This window comes from Crocuta crocuta, unplaced genomic scaffold (assembly GCF_008692635.1).
Source record: "Crocuta crocuta isolate KB4526 unplaced genomic scaffold, BGI_CrCroc_1.0 scaffold112, whole genome shotgun sequence".
Taxonomy (NCBI): Eukaryota; Metazoa; Chordata; class Mammalia; order Carnivora; family Hyaenidae; genus Crocuta; species Crocuta crocuta.
The window spans coordinates 6168161-6183794 of NW_027528818.1; the positions used below are offsets into that span (position 1 = coordinate 6168161).

General features: G+C 42.0%; 1 long non-coding RNA gene across 2 annotated transcripts in view; it reads left to right on the top strand.

The window, feature by feature from the left end:
- Positions 1-726: 726 nt before the first annotated feature.
- LOC144224813 (uncharacterized) overlaps positions 727-15634 on the top strand; it is a 37292-nt gene continuing 22384 nt past the window's right edge. The window contains exons 1-3 of one of the 2 annotated variants that reach the window (XR_013333152.1): positions 727-1046; positions 1236-1544; positions 13940-14283. This is a non-coding gene — a long non-coding RNA (uncharacterized LOC144224813). Of the gene's footprint in view, positions 1047-1235; positions 1545-13939; positions 14284-15634 lie in introns of those variants that run through there. The other variant, XR_013333153.1, reaches the window with a different exon arrangement.

Here is a 15634-nt window from a genome sequence, read left to right on the forward strand (position 1 = left end):
AAAAAAAAAAAAAAAAACTCACTGGCTGATGTATTAAAAATACACTACAATGTACGAAATAAGGACAGACATAGAAAAGCCATTAGTGGACGATTCCAACCATCCAGGCGAAAGACAGTGGTAGCCTGGACTAGTGACAGCACTTAAAGTGAATGGATTCTGAATAAATCTAAAATTGGAGCCAGTAAGTTTTGGGGATAACCTGGATGTGGTTTGTGAGAGAAAGAGTGGAAAATAAGGTCCTGAGCGTTGCCAGCAGAGCAACCAGAAAGATGAAGGTGCCAATACTGGCTAGGAAGATTTGACGGGGTTTGCAGAAAATCAGAGCTTAGCAATTAGATACGAATGAAGTTCAGGAGAGAGGGACACACTGGAAATAAACATTTAGGAGAAGTTACTGGACACTTGAGACTAAAGGGAGTTTAGAGAGAAAAGAAACAGGTCGAAGGACTGAGCTCTGCGGCAAACTGGAGAAGATGTGGTGAAAATCTGAGGACGATAAGCCAGAGAAATAGAAGGATAAGGGGAGCATGATCTTCCTGGAAACGAAGTCAAGAAAGTGTTTCATCCATGAAGTAGTAGTTCCCTCTTGTGTCAAGTGCTACTGACAGTTCAAGCAGAAGAAAGACAGACCATCCGGATTTAGTAACATGGAAAACTTAAGTGACTCTAACAACAGCCATTTCCAATTTTTGGTGGAGTCGTGGGGAAAAAAGGAAACAGGAAGAGATGAGAGACATATTCCGAGGAAACTCTGCCCTCAAAGGGAGAGAAATGCAGTGGCTAGAGATGGACGCGAGAGAATTTTTGGAGGCTATTACACATGTTTAGTTTGCTGGCGGCGGGGTGGGGGTGGTACAAGAGGGAAGAACGCTGACGCAGGAGACTCTGGATACGGAGGGCGTGAGGAAGCCCGCGTAGCCTCTCCCCCAAAGGCACTGTAAGCCTAAACAGAGCTGTCAAAACCAACTATGTCAGTGCTCTGGATACAGACCAAAGGCATACAACAAACAGAAGCTTCTGCTCACGAAACGTACTGAACTTAGGTAAGCACAGCGTGGTCGGTGCCATTCCTGTCCCGGGGCTAGTTGCTCCCGCCCCTCAAGCTCGATGCGAGTAGTTCAAGTAGGGCAGCGAGGATATCCACTTATCATGCCCAGGCCCTGTGGCCTTCCCTGGTGGGTCTATCAAATATTTAAATAAGAAATGATACCTACTGTTCTCAAACTTCCCAGGTACAGCCCCTCCAGAAGACAATCTGGCAGGTTTTTATAAAGCATGGACTGATGTATGACCCAGAACTCGTGACCCTGGATATTTTACCTAAGTGAACTGAAAACTTATGTTCCTGCAAAAAAATATGTACACAAATGTTAAGAAGCAGTTTTATTAATAATCACCCCCAACTGGAAGCTACTAAGATGCCCTTCACCGTGGGAATGGATAAACAACTGCAAATAACACAGTATCCAGCCGTGAAAAGGATCAAGCTGTCGATCTTCAAGAGTCATCCTTGCAACATGGATGGGTCTCAAGTGCATTCGGTAAGTGAAAGAAGCCAGATCCTAAAACTTGCATATTATGTGACTGTGTTCATGTGACATTTTGGAAAAGGCAATACTACAGATTCGTAGTTGCCAGGGGATGGAGGGGAGCGGGGGCTAACTAGGGGAGTACTTGGGATGATGGGACTGATCTGTATAGTCCTAGAGTGGTAGAGACACAATCCTATGCATGTGTCAAAATCCAAACAGCTGTCAAAAGGACACTTTAATATGTACAAATTTAAAATATCAACCAGGGGATGGAATGATCTCCAGAGGGAATGCAGACTGACAAATGACTCTAACTGTATTACAAATAAATGTATGGCAACCTCACAAAAGGGGTTCAGTAAAAAAGGAGCTATGATCGGAGTAATTTTGAAAAACAGTTTTTAATGGGAAACTACATGGCTCAAGGCTAAAGGAACTGTATTCCAGTTAGCAAAGTTTCTCACAAGTGTAGTAGGCATTAACAGTTTCAAACTGCTTCATATATACTGGGGTTGAACATGTAAATGGGTAGTGAATGATGGGAACCTTAATTCTCACTGACAGAGAGGAAAAAAGGCTAGAATGAATCATGTGGTACTGAGCTAGAGTCAGAGACTTCAGGATGAATTCATGTTTCGTTTACTAAACACATAAGATGTAGAGATACAGAAATAATTATGCATATGTGTAGGACTGATTTTCTACTTGTTGCATGCCATTAGCTAACGACTTAGTTATCTCTGCCATCAACCTGCTTTTATCCATCCTAAAAACATGTGTTTTATATCTTTATATGACCAGGATTATTGTAAGGATAAAAATAAAGATATGAGTCTAAAACATTTCTTATAAAATAAAACATTAGGGGCGCCTGGGTGGCTCCACTGATTAAGCATATGACTTCGGCTCAAGTCATGATTTCACTGTTTCTGAGTTGGAGCCCTGCATTGGGCTCTCTGCTGTCAGTGCAGAGCCTGCTTCAGGTCCTCTGTCTCTCTGCTCCTCCCCTTGTGCCCTCTCAAAATTAAATATTAAAAATCTATTTTTTTAATGATACAATAGGGGCACCTGGGTGGCTCAGTCGGTTAAGCCTCCGACTTCGGCTCAGGTCATGATCTCGCGGTTTGTGGGTTCGAGCCCCGCGTCGGGCTCTGTGCTGACAGCTGGCTCGGAGCCTGGAGCCTGTTTCGGATTCTGTATCTCCCTCTCTCTGACCTTCCCCTACTCGCTCACTCTCTCTCAGAAATAAATAAAACATTAAAAAAAATGATACAATAGATTGAAAGCAGACATGTATACAACTCATACAAACACAGAGCACATAACTAAATTTGTTTTAAACTGGTAGCACATATGGTCACAAAAGCTCGGTGATCACTGCTGTAAAGCTGTCTCCATGCTGCTGCAGAGACTATAACTACCCCCAAATCATGGGTAATCTTCCCTTACCTCTGTCTTTATATTTTTAATATCCAACCTAGATTTTCTATACTTCAAAAAGATTCTTGTCATAAAGTTGAGACAAAAGAAAGGAGGGATTTAGGGAAATCCCAACTCATTTTCCCCCCATGTGTTTGGCTTTTCTTTTCTGTTCCTAGTCCCAAGAACATCTGAGCTTAAATAACTATTTCTTAAGGCTGTATTTACCAAAACTTCCTGGTAACAGACAGACATGTCAAAGCAAGTGCAAAATCCCAAGCTAGGGAATTAATAACTAAAAGCGAACACATAAAGACTTCGCACATAGCAGTTCTTTCTGCCCCTGGGCCCTGTCCCCACGCTGTAATAAAACCTTTTTGTTATGTACCAGGGGGGAAAAAACCAAAACATTTCAACTACTAGTTTTGCTCTTAAAACACAGTGCCAACCAGGGCTTAGACCCACATAAGGACTACAATGTAGTAAGGCTATAAAATGTGAGAACGTAAGAAAGCTAAAGATTATGGGGCATCTGTCTTTCTCCCCATCCTAAAAAATGATGCCAGTGACAGCTAAGGATTACTGAATACTTAACATGCACCATTTACAAATTCTTCTTGCTCTAACTGCATTTTCAGTTAATTCTCTTAACAATCCTAGGAGTTAAGGGCTCTTATTATGCCCTTTATACAGTGGAAAAATGACTTCGTATCAATTCTCACTGTTTCTCACCTGTTATTAAAAAAAAATAACATTCATTTTTTTTCTTTCAGAGAATTAAAAACAAATTCTTCCCACGTATAAATACATGCCCAATTTCAAGATTTTAAGCCATCCTAGCTTAAGTTTTATGCCATAATAGGGATTGCTAAGGTGCCTTCTTAGCGCAGCGGGCAGCGCGTCAGTCTCATAATAGGGATTGCTATATGGCATTTTAAAAGGATCCCCAAAGGTCCAGGGTACTCAACAGCCAAAGCCAATTTCCTCAGGTGAGACGGTATAAATAATTCGTTCCCGTGGTAATCAAGATACTGAAAAGTATGAAATCTCGACAAAAACTTCTGCTAAACTTTATTTGGCACTCAGACTGGCTTGTAGGTAAGTTTTAGATGTACTTAGAGATGGGTATTTTTTTTTCTAAGTTCTTCTCAGTACAAGGAAGTCACTTTTTTTAAATGCTTATTTATTCTGAGAGACAGTGAGCGTGAGCCGGGGAGGGGCAGAGAGAGGAAGGAAGAGAGAGAATCTCAGGCAGGCTCTGTGCTGCTAGCGCGGAGCCCCATGAAGGGCTTGACTCGCGAATCATGTGTGAGATCCTGACCTGAGCTGAAGTCAAGAGTCAGATGCTTAACTGACTGAGCCACCCAGGTGCCCCTGGAGATGGGTATTTTTGATTTGACCCCATATTGTATTGTTTTTTCCCCCATGCACTTTCCTAGAAAAAGTGTCAGTCATCATCCTCAATGTGGTACACATTATGTAACTTATACAGGCAATAGACAGGTCAAAATAGATTTCTTATGCCTAGTTAGGATAGGCAGGCCACTCCTGCCTTTTCCTTTTTCTAAAAGCTTATTTCCATATACATTTAGAACCAGGTATCTTCACTCCTTGCATGAATACCTCACTGCTATTTTACTTTATAGGAACAAATAACTCTTCCCTTCCTCATAATAGCCTTTGAAAAGAGTTGCCAGAGAATTCACTGTATTTCTGAAATACAGTGGTAGTATATAAACATCCCCATTTAGTCATCCCTTTCCTAGAAAACAAAGTGAGCTAATCACTAAATATAGAATAAAATTTTTCTCCTCATATCACCAATTATACATACTTCTAAAGCAACAGGCAGACTACAGTATAAGTTCCTGAGTGCCAACCATCAGAGGGAAATGATCAAGACTTAATGAAACAGCTTCACACCATAATCAGAATGCTGCATGAGAATCCTAACACTTGAGACCCAAACCGACTGGGCCTACCATTCCAAGCAGTCCTAACAGCACTTAGAAATCACAACAGAAAGACATTGCTCCACATAATGTTTCTCTAGTTACCCAGCAGTTGCATATTCTGGAGTTTGCCCAAACCATTCCGTCTGTGAATAATTTCTCTCACAAGTTTAGTCTCCTGAAACTGTGGCTTGGGCAAAAACTAAACAAAAACCAGGATAATCTGCATACACACCTGGGAAGCTGCTGGAGCTGACCAACCCCGGGCCCAAGGAAACCTCAAAGAGCAGAGTATACAGAAACTGTAAAGGACAGACGTCACAGGAAGCCATCATGAAAACAGCAATCCTGTGCTGCCATCTGCTGGCCGTGTGTTGAAACACTTCAGAAAGCTTACTTCCCTTGTTCAGTAGTTAATTTTCATTAGGCTTCTTAGGGTAATTAACCACATACATACATACATACATACATACATACATACATACATACATACACTAAGAAAAGATGCCAAGAGACAGCAAAGTCCCAAGGAATCCTGTCAATCACTGACGGAAGAACTGCCTTACACTGGTAGAGCGTTTTACTAAGTACTTTGACTTGTGATCTCCGTTACCCTCTCAAAAACTCCTTGGCTCTTTCATAGATGAGGACACTAAGGTTCCTAAGTTTAAGTGACTTGTCCTGAGTCACTATGAAATGTAACTATCTAGAATTTTGTGAGACTGTAGCTGGGACCTTCTCTTTGGGGCAGTAGGCAGGTCGACCTGATAAACGCACATACCGCCTTCAAATTTTGTGTAGGAGGGTGGACGTGTAGTACGTTAATTCCTAATCCTAGGGGCTGGATTCTAAGTGCAATTCAGGATGATATGACTTCATAGCGAAGGTTAAGTATTTTAGCCAATGTCCAGTCTTCAAATTTCTGTTGTTGAACACTACTGACCAAATGTAACAGGTAAGCCTGGAGCACTCGGCAATCTGGTATGTTCGTCTGTGAAACCCCTATGGCCAAAACTTCAACTTTTCTCACTAAGGTCGGGCTACAGTTTTGCAGAGGCAAAAACAGTCTTAAACACAGGGACTCAAGTTAGGCTGCCTCGCTTCAAATCCCAGCTCCTCCTTTTACTAACAGGACCCTGAACAAGTTATTCACCGTTTTGTGCCTCAGTTTCTTCAGCTGGGGATTATTCTCATGTACTTCACTGGGTTACTGTGAGGATTGAGTTAAACTAAATATACATCCTAACTGGTGAGTTAAATGTTAGCTATTCTATCATATGTAGTGGAGCTCACTTTCTTGGTTTAAAGAGAAGGCTGTTCATTTTTGAAAGTCTGGCATATGCCATACTAGTTCCATGTGTTTTCATTGCTCTTTCCAACAATCTGGCAAAGGAGGTACTGTATTCACAGAAACAGATACTGAGGTTAAGAGATAAGTACACAGTTTTTCAAGATTGCACAATTACTGAGAGGTCTGGCTCTGGAGAAAGTTCCTTGCACCTTGGACTCATGCTCATCAGCATCTCTGACAGCACAGACAGTCAGGACAACTGCAATGGTGCCCTGCCAGCATACACAGGACTGAACAGAGGTCGAATTCCACCTCCTCCATCTGCCGATGTCACTGCCCTCAGGGCACGCGCACTGGCACGGCACACAGTGTACAAGGCAGTGTAACAGCCTGCACGGCAGTACTGGAGACACCGAGTGAAGGTCAGGGCTCTCAACCGAACGTGTCTAAAAATACCAGCACCTAGACAGTGTGACAATCCAAACGACCTTTCTTCACCAGGCAGCAGGCTATACAAGAACACCACGATGTTTTCCAGGCTCAGCCATACCTTCAGTCATATCAGATTCATCTAGAAAATATCCCTAAGGAAGAAGAAATCTCTCCACGACAAGAGCGTAGGTTAACCATTTTAATTGGTGCTCAACTGTGAAGTTGGTTGACCATATCCACAAACCATTTCCACAAACTGGGCTTTTTCTAGCTCAAAGTGAAATGTGACATGGTAGAAACTAACAGAATGTGGTGGAACTGCCCTCCACTGAGACATGAAGTCCATGTTACTACATCATGCCCCCAAAATGGTGCGTTAAATGTGAAAGCTAACAGGAAAAATCTGCTGACAGTACAGGCATTTTCCTTTGTGACCAGGGATCCACAAATTACAGCCCATGAGGCAAATCTAGCTGGCACCCTGGTTTTGTATTGCCTGTGATCTTTCATTTTTTAATGTTTGAAAAAAAAACCCATAATAGTTCATGACATGGGAAAACTATATGAATTCAAATTTCAGTGTCCATAAGTAAAGTTTACGTCCTGTCTGTGGCTGCTTCCACACGCAACGGTACAGTGGAGTGGTTGTGACACAGACATATGGCCCTAAAGCATTTCCTACCTGGCTCTTTACAGGAAAGGTTTGCAGACCCCTGTACTAGCTTATATTGAAATGAAATTGTATAGCCAGTTTGCATATATTTCACAAAACCAACAAAAGATTTTCAATCACTTAAAATGGGGGAAAACAATATTCACATATAAATTTCCATGGCCTTGCTTGAATAGTTAAAGGCACACATAGGAAAGAATTGTCTTTCACAGTCTGAACTGAAACTGTAAATGGCTTTAAAATCTCTATTCTTACTTACCACTTATTTTTAAAGTGGGAATTGAAACAAATAATTTTAAAAAATAGGAATTTATATGTTACATATACTCATTAGGTCACTAGGCATGACGAAGAACATACATTTACTGTCTCCTTCACAGGAGCTTTCAGGAATAAACTAAGTGTATCCAAATTTTTAAAAAGAATGAAACCATAATATGAGAAGACAAGAAAGGATGCCATCAGGGGGCCAAGAATTTGGAAGAATTCCAGGCAGACAGAAACAGACAGGTTTGCATCAGCAGAGAAACCAGGGGGGAGGAAAACGTAATAATACAAGTTACCAAAGGTGCATTAAATATGGTCCCTCCCAGGGGAGCTGTGAAGAAACTCCAAGTGGAGTCAACAGAGAGAAAGGGCAGGAGAAGCGGAGGGGCAATTGTTAGGGTAGTTCATTCAAGAATGGCTTTTGAAACAGCTGTGCGCAGCCCCCTGCTTCCTGTCTCTCAGACGGACACAAGCCAGCAAGGGTGGCTTCTGCCTGGGGGACAGAACCAGAGAACGCTTCAAAGAAAAGTGGGAGATGTGCCTGGGGAGGGCTCCCAAGGATGGCAGATCCAAAAGAAAAGTGGACCAGGGGCCCCTGGCTGACTCAGAAGAGCATGAGACTATTGATCTCAAGATCACTGAGTTTGAGCCTTACGCTGGGTGTAGAGATTACTAAAAATAAAAACTTGGAAAAAAAAAAAGAAAGAAAAGCAGAGCAGATCAAGGTCGAATTCTGACCTCAAGAATATTTTTAAAAGTAGGGTGAGGAGTTAAACAAATTAGCAAACACAGAAGAAGCCTTCCCAGTTTTGGCAAAGGTAGAGGTCTCCAACCTGCCCTAGGGAAGCCTGCCTGTCCACCCACCACACCCTCCCACCTACAGAACCTGTAAACTGCTCTCCCCTTAGGAGAGGCCTGTGGGAGAAACAAGCTTTACATATCTACATATATGTAAAGCTACAGGAGAGTATTATGGACACAAAATAAGCTTTTATGGAAAAAAGAAAGCCACAGAGAATTAGAATATGTCTAGAAATTTAATTTTTTTAAAATATTTTATTTATTTCTAGGAGAGAGAGAGAGAGACNGAATTCCAAGCAGGCTCTGTGCTGTCAGCACACAGCCCAATGTGGGGCTTGATCTCACAAAGTGTGAGATCATGATCTGAGCCAAAATCAAGAGTGGGACACTTAACTGACTGAGCCACCTAAGTTCCCCTAGAAATTTGAAATGACTGCAAAATCGAAATATTAAGAAAAACTCAGAAAATGGATGAGATAAAGACATTACAAAATGACTGAAGAGGCACAGGATAGAGCCACATGGCCAACAATCTGTCTAACAGGAGTTTAAGAACATGAGAACAAGAGATGACAGAGTTGATAAAATAATCCAAAAAATAACAGAAAGTTTTCCTGTGCTAAAGAAAGGTACGTCTTTAGATTAAACGGACTTGCCAAATGCTGAGACATTTTTTTTTTAACAAATAGTTTATTGTCAAGTTGGTTTCCATATAACACCCAGTGCTCATCTCCACAAGTGCCCTCCTCCATGCCCATCTCCCCCCTCCCCCCCACACCCATGAGTCCTCAGTTTGTTCTCAGCATTCAAGAGTCTCTCATGGTTTGCCTCCCTCCCTCTCCCCCACCATTTCCCCCCTTTTTCTCCCCCACGGTGCTCCATTAAGTTCCTAATCCTCCTATACGTGCAAACATATGATATCTGTCCTTCTCTGCCTGACTTATTTCGCTCAGCATAACACCCTCAAGGTCCATCCATGTTGCTACACGTGGCCAGATTTCATTGTTTCTCATTGCCATGTAGTATTCCATGGTATAGATAAACCACATCTTCTTGATCCATTCATCTGGTGATGGACACTTAGGCTCTTTCCATGTTTTAGCTATTGTGGAGAGTGCTGCTATGAACATTGGGGTACATGTGCTCCTATGCATCAGCATTTCTGTATCCCTTGGGTAAATTCCTAGCAGTGCTATTGCTGGGTCACAGGGGAGTTCTATTGTTAGTTTCCTGAGGAACCTCCACACTGTTTTCCAGAGGGGCTGCACCAGTTTACATTCCCACCAACAGTGTAGGAGGGTGCCCGTTTCTCCACATCCTCGCCAGCATCTAGAGTTCTCTGATTTGCTCATTTTAGCCACTGTGACTGGCGTGAGGTGGTATCTCAGTGTGGCTGAGACATTTTCCTGATGGAATTTTGGTTAGAACACAAAGCGTAAGAAAAATGTTTTGAGGACAAAAGATTTTTATTAGTGGCCATGCGTTATTCCAGTAATTTTCTAAAAATTTAATTTAAAAATTCATCATGACCGTTTTCCTAAATAAAATTCAGAATGAAGTACCTGAAAGAGAAACAAATTCCAGAATATGTCTCAGTACCCCTGTGTGACCTATAAAGATTTGAAAGATCACCTTCTTTCAGTAGTCCCTAGATGATGATTCATATCCATGACAGCAAAACATAAAAAGGAAATACAAAACTATTATATTCAAGGTATCTTTAGACTCTGCAAAGCACTTTAGTCTGCTCAAGGACTGGAAGCTCAAAGAGCTGGGGCCCGGAAGACAGTGGGAACAGGCGGGGCAAGAGTGAGGGGCGCTCCGGACATCCTGCTGCAACAATTCTTTCCTGTACTTCTGTCTGCGTTGTAACTTGGGACTTTCCTAGACTTCTCACACTACTCGGATTCTAAAGCTGGAGTAAAAATGGTTTAAAATTTTTCCTCTCGGCACAATCCCTTATAATCTGATAGCAGAATCTAACTTTTGGAGGCATGAGAATCAACACACTGGTAAGAAAATTTCTGGCAGGCTGCTGCTACGCATTTAGTAAAACAAATCTCCTCACGAGCTGTCCGTCTACCTGTGTGGTAAGAGGCTGTCCGTCCTGGCCATACCTCAGAATCATCGGATGCTCAGGCCCCACGAGTTAAAATTCAGAAGATCTGAGTGGGCCCAGGCATTTAAAAAAAATTTATTTATTTTGAGAGAAAGCACAAGTGGGGGAAGGGCAGAGAGAGAGAGGTAGAGACAGAGAGTCCCAAGCAGGCTTCGCACTGTTAGCACGAAGCCAGATGCGAGGCTCCATCCCGAGAACCTTGAAATCATGACCTGAGCTGAATGTGACTGAGCCACCCAGGTGGTCCCCCCTCTCCCCACCACCAGGCATTTTTTTGATACTGGAAGGAGAAAAAAGTATTCTGGGGAGACATTCAAATGACAGTAGTAATTTTCTTTATCCCCCTTTGCCCTAAGCCCTCCTGCCCACATCCCTGACACTGAATTCACGGTAACCGGTATGTTAAGTGTTGCTTTGACACCAGCTAGAGATAAGAGGACAGCTGAAATCATCCACTTGAGTCTTATTCCATCCTGTGGGAAGGTTGGTTTTCACCTATTCTAACAAGAAGTTCAAAACATTTTAGCTGCTTTTCGTGAAAGTACAAGTAAGTTTAGCACAGAGCCAAATACCCATGCACATCATCCTTGAGTTTCTCAGTATTTATTCGAGTATAATAACCATTTTCAAGTATATAAATCCTGATTAGAATTTAAGCAAATATAGGGGCACTCAGGTGGCTCAAGTGGCTAAGCAGCCAACTTTGTCTCAGGTCATGATCTTACAGTTCATGAGTTCGAGCCCCACGCTGGGCACAGCTAAAAGCCTGGAGCCTGCTTTAGATTCTGTGTCTCCCTCTCTCTCTGCCCCTCCCACAATCACGCTCTGTCTCTCTCTCTCTCAAAAATAAGTAAACCTTAAAAAAAATTTAAAAAAAAGAATTTAAGCAAATATAGATACTTCCTTCTTCCTCCTTCCAAAAAATCAGAAAATAATTGCCTCACTTTTCCATTAGTAAACATCATCAAAATCAACATGACACCACATTTATCCACACTGCTATACTCGCATTACAATGTCAGAGTCAAGTTTTTCCTCACTGAATTTTCTTAAATACACCAATTCCTTCCCTTTCCTAAACCCTGTTTTTGTTCAGGTAAATGTTCTTACTCAGAGGCCTCTGAAATTGCCTTGGAGCCCAAGTTCAAAGATCTTAATTAACACTCCTCCAGAATCCTCTCCCAGGTTTCTCAAACTTTCCAGAAATAAATACCTTTGGAAAGGAGGAGTAGAGCTTATAAAATACTCCCTGTGTTTTTCCAGAAAGAATCACCTGGAGCACCTGTTACATATACAACTTGGGTTGCCTGGGTGGCTCAGGCAGGTAAGCCTCCAAGTGTCTGACTCTTGATTCTGGCTCAGGTCATGATCTGGGAGTTCATGGGTTTGTGCCCTGCATCAGCCTCTGTGCGGATAGTGTGGGCCCTGCTTGGGATTCTCTCTCTCTCTCTCTCTCTCTCTCTCTCTCTCTCTCAAAATGAATAAAAAATACACACACACACATACATATATATATATACTGGGCTTCTCCCGGGAGGAACTGATTCAAGTACATAGGTGAAAGACAAGAAATCTGTATTTTTACAATTGTCCCAGATTCTGGAAGTACATTTTTTTCTGATGGCATTCATTCATCACCGCTCCCATACCTGCCACCATCTCATGTGGTCTTTTCTCCCTGCCTGTCATCCACCCCTCCCTTCCAGGGATGTACCCTCCTTTCACCTATTCCAAAGCACTTTTCTTCCCAACAAATCCTGTCACGCGGATTTCTCTTTCTTCTCAATTCCTGCCACAATTAGTCATGGGATACAATATTTGGCCTTTTAAGTGTACTGTATTCAAGAAAACTTGTGGAGTGAATGATATCAATTATCTTCTTTATTTTTTCTAGGTCAATTTCAGTGTTCAGACAGTAAGCAAGATTAAATGATCTGCAAATACATAAATGTGTTGAATGTGATTCTGGAGCTATGGTTATTAACTCAAACACCCCCAACAGTTCACTATTTAAACTATTAGCATTGAATGCTGCAGGAAAATGATACCTTAGTTCTCCCACAAGGAAAGTAATTTATTCTGTAGGAACTCGATAATTACAAGCTTTCTCATTTCTTCTCTCTCATCAACAGCTTACTCACAGAGTTAAGGGACATACTAAATAAAGCCGCCTCCTGAAACGAGCTGGTATTTGCTTTTAAAATTGTCCCAAGAAAAAAAGCAACATGTTCCAGTGGTGGTGAACAGTAATTCAGCCAACTCTTAATTATCTGAGGAGGAGGGATCTGGAAGGCAGCACTTATAAACCCACAGATGACTCCCGACTGCATTTCATCCAGGACAGTAACTGTGGCAATTGCTGCTGCTTTATGGGGGTGCTGTCCTTGTGTGAGAAAAGACAGCAAAACACTGAGACTGTCTGCAAGTTCCCCTTTAAATTCTAATAACCTAGGATTTGATGACTGTACTCATCTTACTAGTGACCTCTGATGGATTGCTAAGGGACATAAGTTAGGAAGGAAATTGATTATCAAAAGGAATTATGGGTTGGGACTCATTATCTACCCCCAACCTTCTACAACAGACTCTCTGGAGGGAAGAGTAGCTTTCAGCTACCTGAAGACTTCTCTTGCCAGATGTCTGAACTTTGAGGAATAGAAGAATAATCCAGAGTGTTATTCTTATTGTTAGTTTGTTAAATTATGTGGAATCTGGAGCCCAAAACCAATTCTATTAATAGGTCTCTAGTAGGATCCATTAGTCTGCATTTTTAAAAGCACCTAATGCTGGTTCTGGGCTCTTTAGAAAACATTTTACAGGGTGTCTCTTTTCTCACCCTGCATGCTTCATGCTTTTCCCTTTTTGCTCCTGCCTTTTCCCAAATAAAATGTTTTCATTTCTTTCAGTCCTGACCACGCTTTAAGGCCCTGCTCAAATACCAATTACTTCCTGAAGGCTAACAAGATCACCTTTGCTGAAAGGGACCTCCCAATCTCTGGCACCCTTGTGCCATGAGCAAACCTCTAACTGTAAGAGAATAAAAGGAGTTTCATTTCATTCAACAGTTATTCCTTTTTGCAAGCTCTTCTCTCCTATTAGGCAGTAGTAATCTCTATAAAGGCAGACTAAGGCTCCCATTCTTTTACCCCCTATAATAAAGCACCTACAGTGTGTGTGACAAATTCTGCAAAGACTTCCTGAATGAATGAGTGATCAAGCAATGAGTGAAAGAACGTTTCTTCTAACAAGTAGCCGAAGCTAAAACCGCATGAAAAAGGAAAATGGCCTAGATTTTGTAGTAACAGTCTATGACAGCATAAGCATCAAAGTCTTTCAGTTTCTTTATTTGTAAAACTAGGGGGTTTCAGAGACTTTTTAAAAAGCTCACTAAACACCATTCTGTGTCAAAAGCCCAATGTTCCTGACTCAAACCTGACCTTTTTTCCTCAGCCAACACCACAGCTATCTGTATCACACAAGCTATCTGTATGCCCAAGATGGAGCTACTGACGAACTCTGCCTGAGGTACTGTGAGACCTGAGCTGGTACTGGAGAAGACAATGAGTGTTTTTCTCTTTTACTTCTTCCTCCTCAAACCAAACAACATTCCTCTTGAAAATTTCCAGCAATGGGGCACCTGGGTGGTGGCTCAGTCTGTTAATCATCTGACTTCGGCTCAGGTCATGATCTCACTGTTTGTGGGTTCGAGCCCCATGTCCAGCTCTGTGCTGACAGCTCAGAGCTTGGAGCCTACTTCAGAACTCTCTTTGCCCCTCCCTTGCTCACACTCTCTCTGTCTCTCTCTCAAAAATAAATAAACATTAAAAAATTAAAAAAAATTTTCCAGCAAGAAAAAACACTAACAGTTGTTAGGTGGCACCCATCCTAACAGCTATTNAAATAATCTGAATAGGACTGTCAAATTCACCTTTTCTAAAGAATAATATGGAATTTAGAGTCTAATCAGTTTAGCCTCCTAATTTTACATCCGCTAATAATCTGAGAAGTCTTTAAAAGTCTTTTTTTTAAGGTTTATTTTTGAGAGAGTGTGAGTGGGGGAGGGGCAAAGAGAGGGAAACAGAATCCTAAGCAGGCTCCAGACTCTGAGCTGTCAGCACAGAGCCCAACACTGCGCTCGACCCCACAAACCATGAGATCATGACCTGAGCAGAAGTCGGAGGCCTACCCTGCAAAGCCACCCAGGAATCCTGAAAGAGTTTAAAGTCTTGGCTTCAGTCGCTTTTAGATTTTAGATGATCACTTTCATTAATAAGAGAAAGTCCCACTAAACATATTTTTTTCTACTGCTCTATTTGTTCATCTCAAAGCAATCCAAAACTTTCTGAGCAAAATGTATTTATAACCCAGGATGGTTTATAAATGTCTTAAACGCCAATAATCTAAGTTGAGCACAGCCAAAATACACTTTTTAGTGTGATGTAGTAATTGCCAAGATTTGAAAGAGACCCTTCATTTCTTATTTAAAACAGTATCATTAATTTGTATGTAATTTTTAGTTTCGGTAATGTGTCCTCAGGCAGAAACGGAGGTGGCAAAAATGGCAAAGTCCAGGGTATGTGATATATAAAATTGGCTCTTGACAAACGGAAGGCATCACCTTTACAAGATCTTAACCCAAGTATACAGGACACAGACTGACCCAAATAGAAAGAGTGGAAGCTTCTGAAAAAACCCAAATAGGTAAATGTAAAACCAGTCAATGTGTTATGTTATAATACAGACAGCATAACTTTAAAGAAATTCGTAACATCTAAACCATGCAAGCTACGTGATCAAGAGTACCACTTTCGATGACTTTTCTGCACAAAATTTCCTTAATTAGAGCAATAGGAAGTAAAACAGACGCAAGTTAATTTGCGGCCTTGGAAGGGGCAGATTTAGCGTTAAGCCAAGAGCGAGAAATCCTAAAGGCACCGCATCCGAGGATCAAACGGGACCCTGAACAGTGTGCCAGTTCTTCCTAGCCGCGAGCCCCGGCATAGGCAGGGCAAGGGGAAAGCGGAAAAAGGGAACAGAAACAGCCGTTCAGGGAGCGGAGGGCCGGCTTCCCGGCCAGACCCCGCACCCCGGGCTTCCCATTCATTCCGCGCCGCGCCCCGGTGGCGGCCGCGCGTCCCCCGCCGC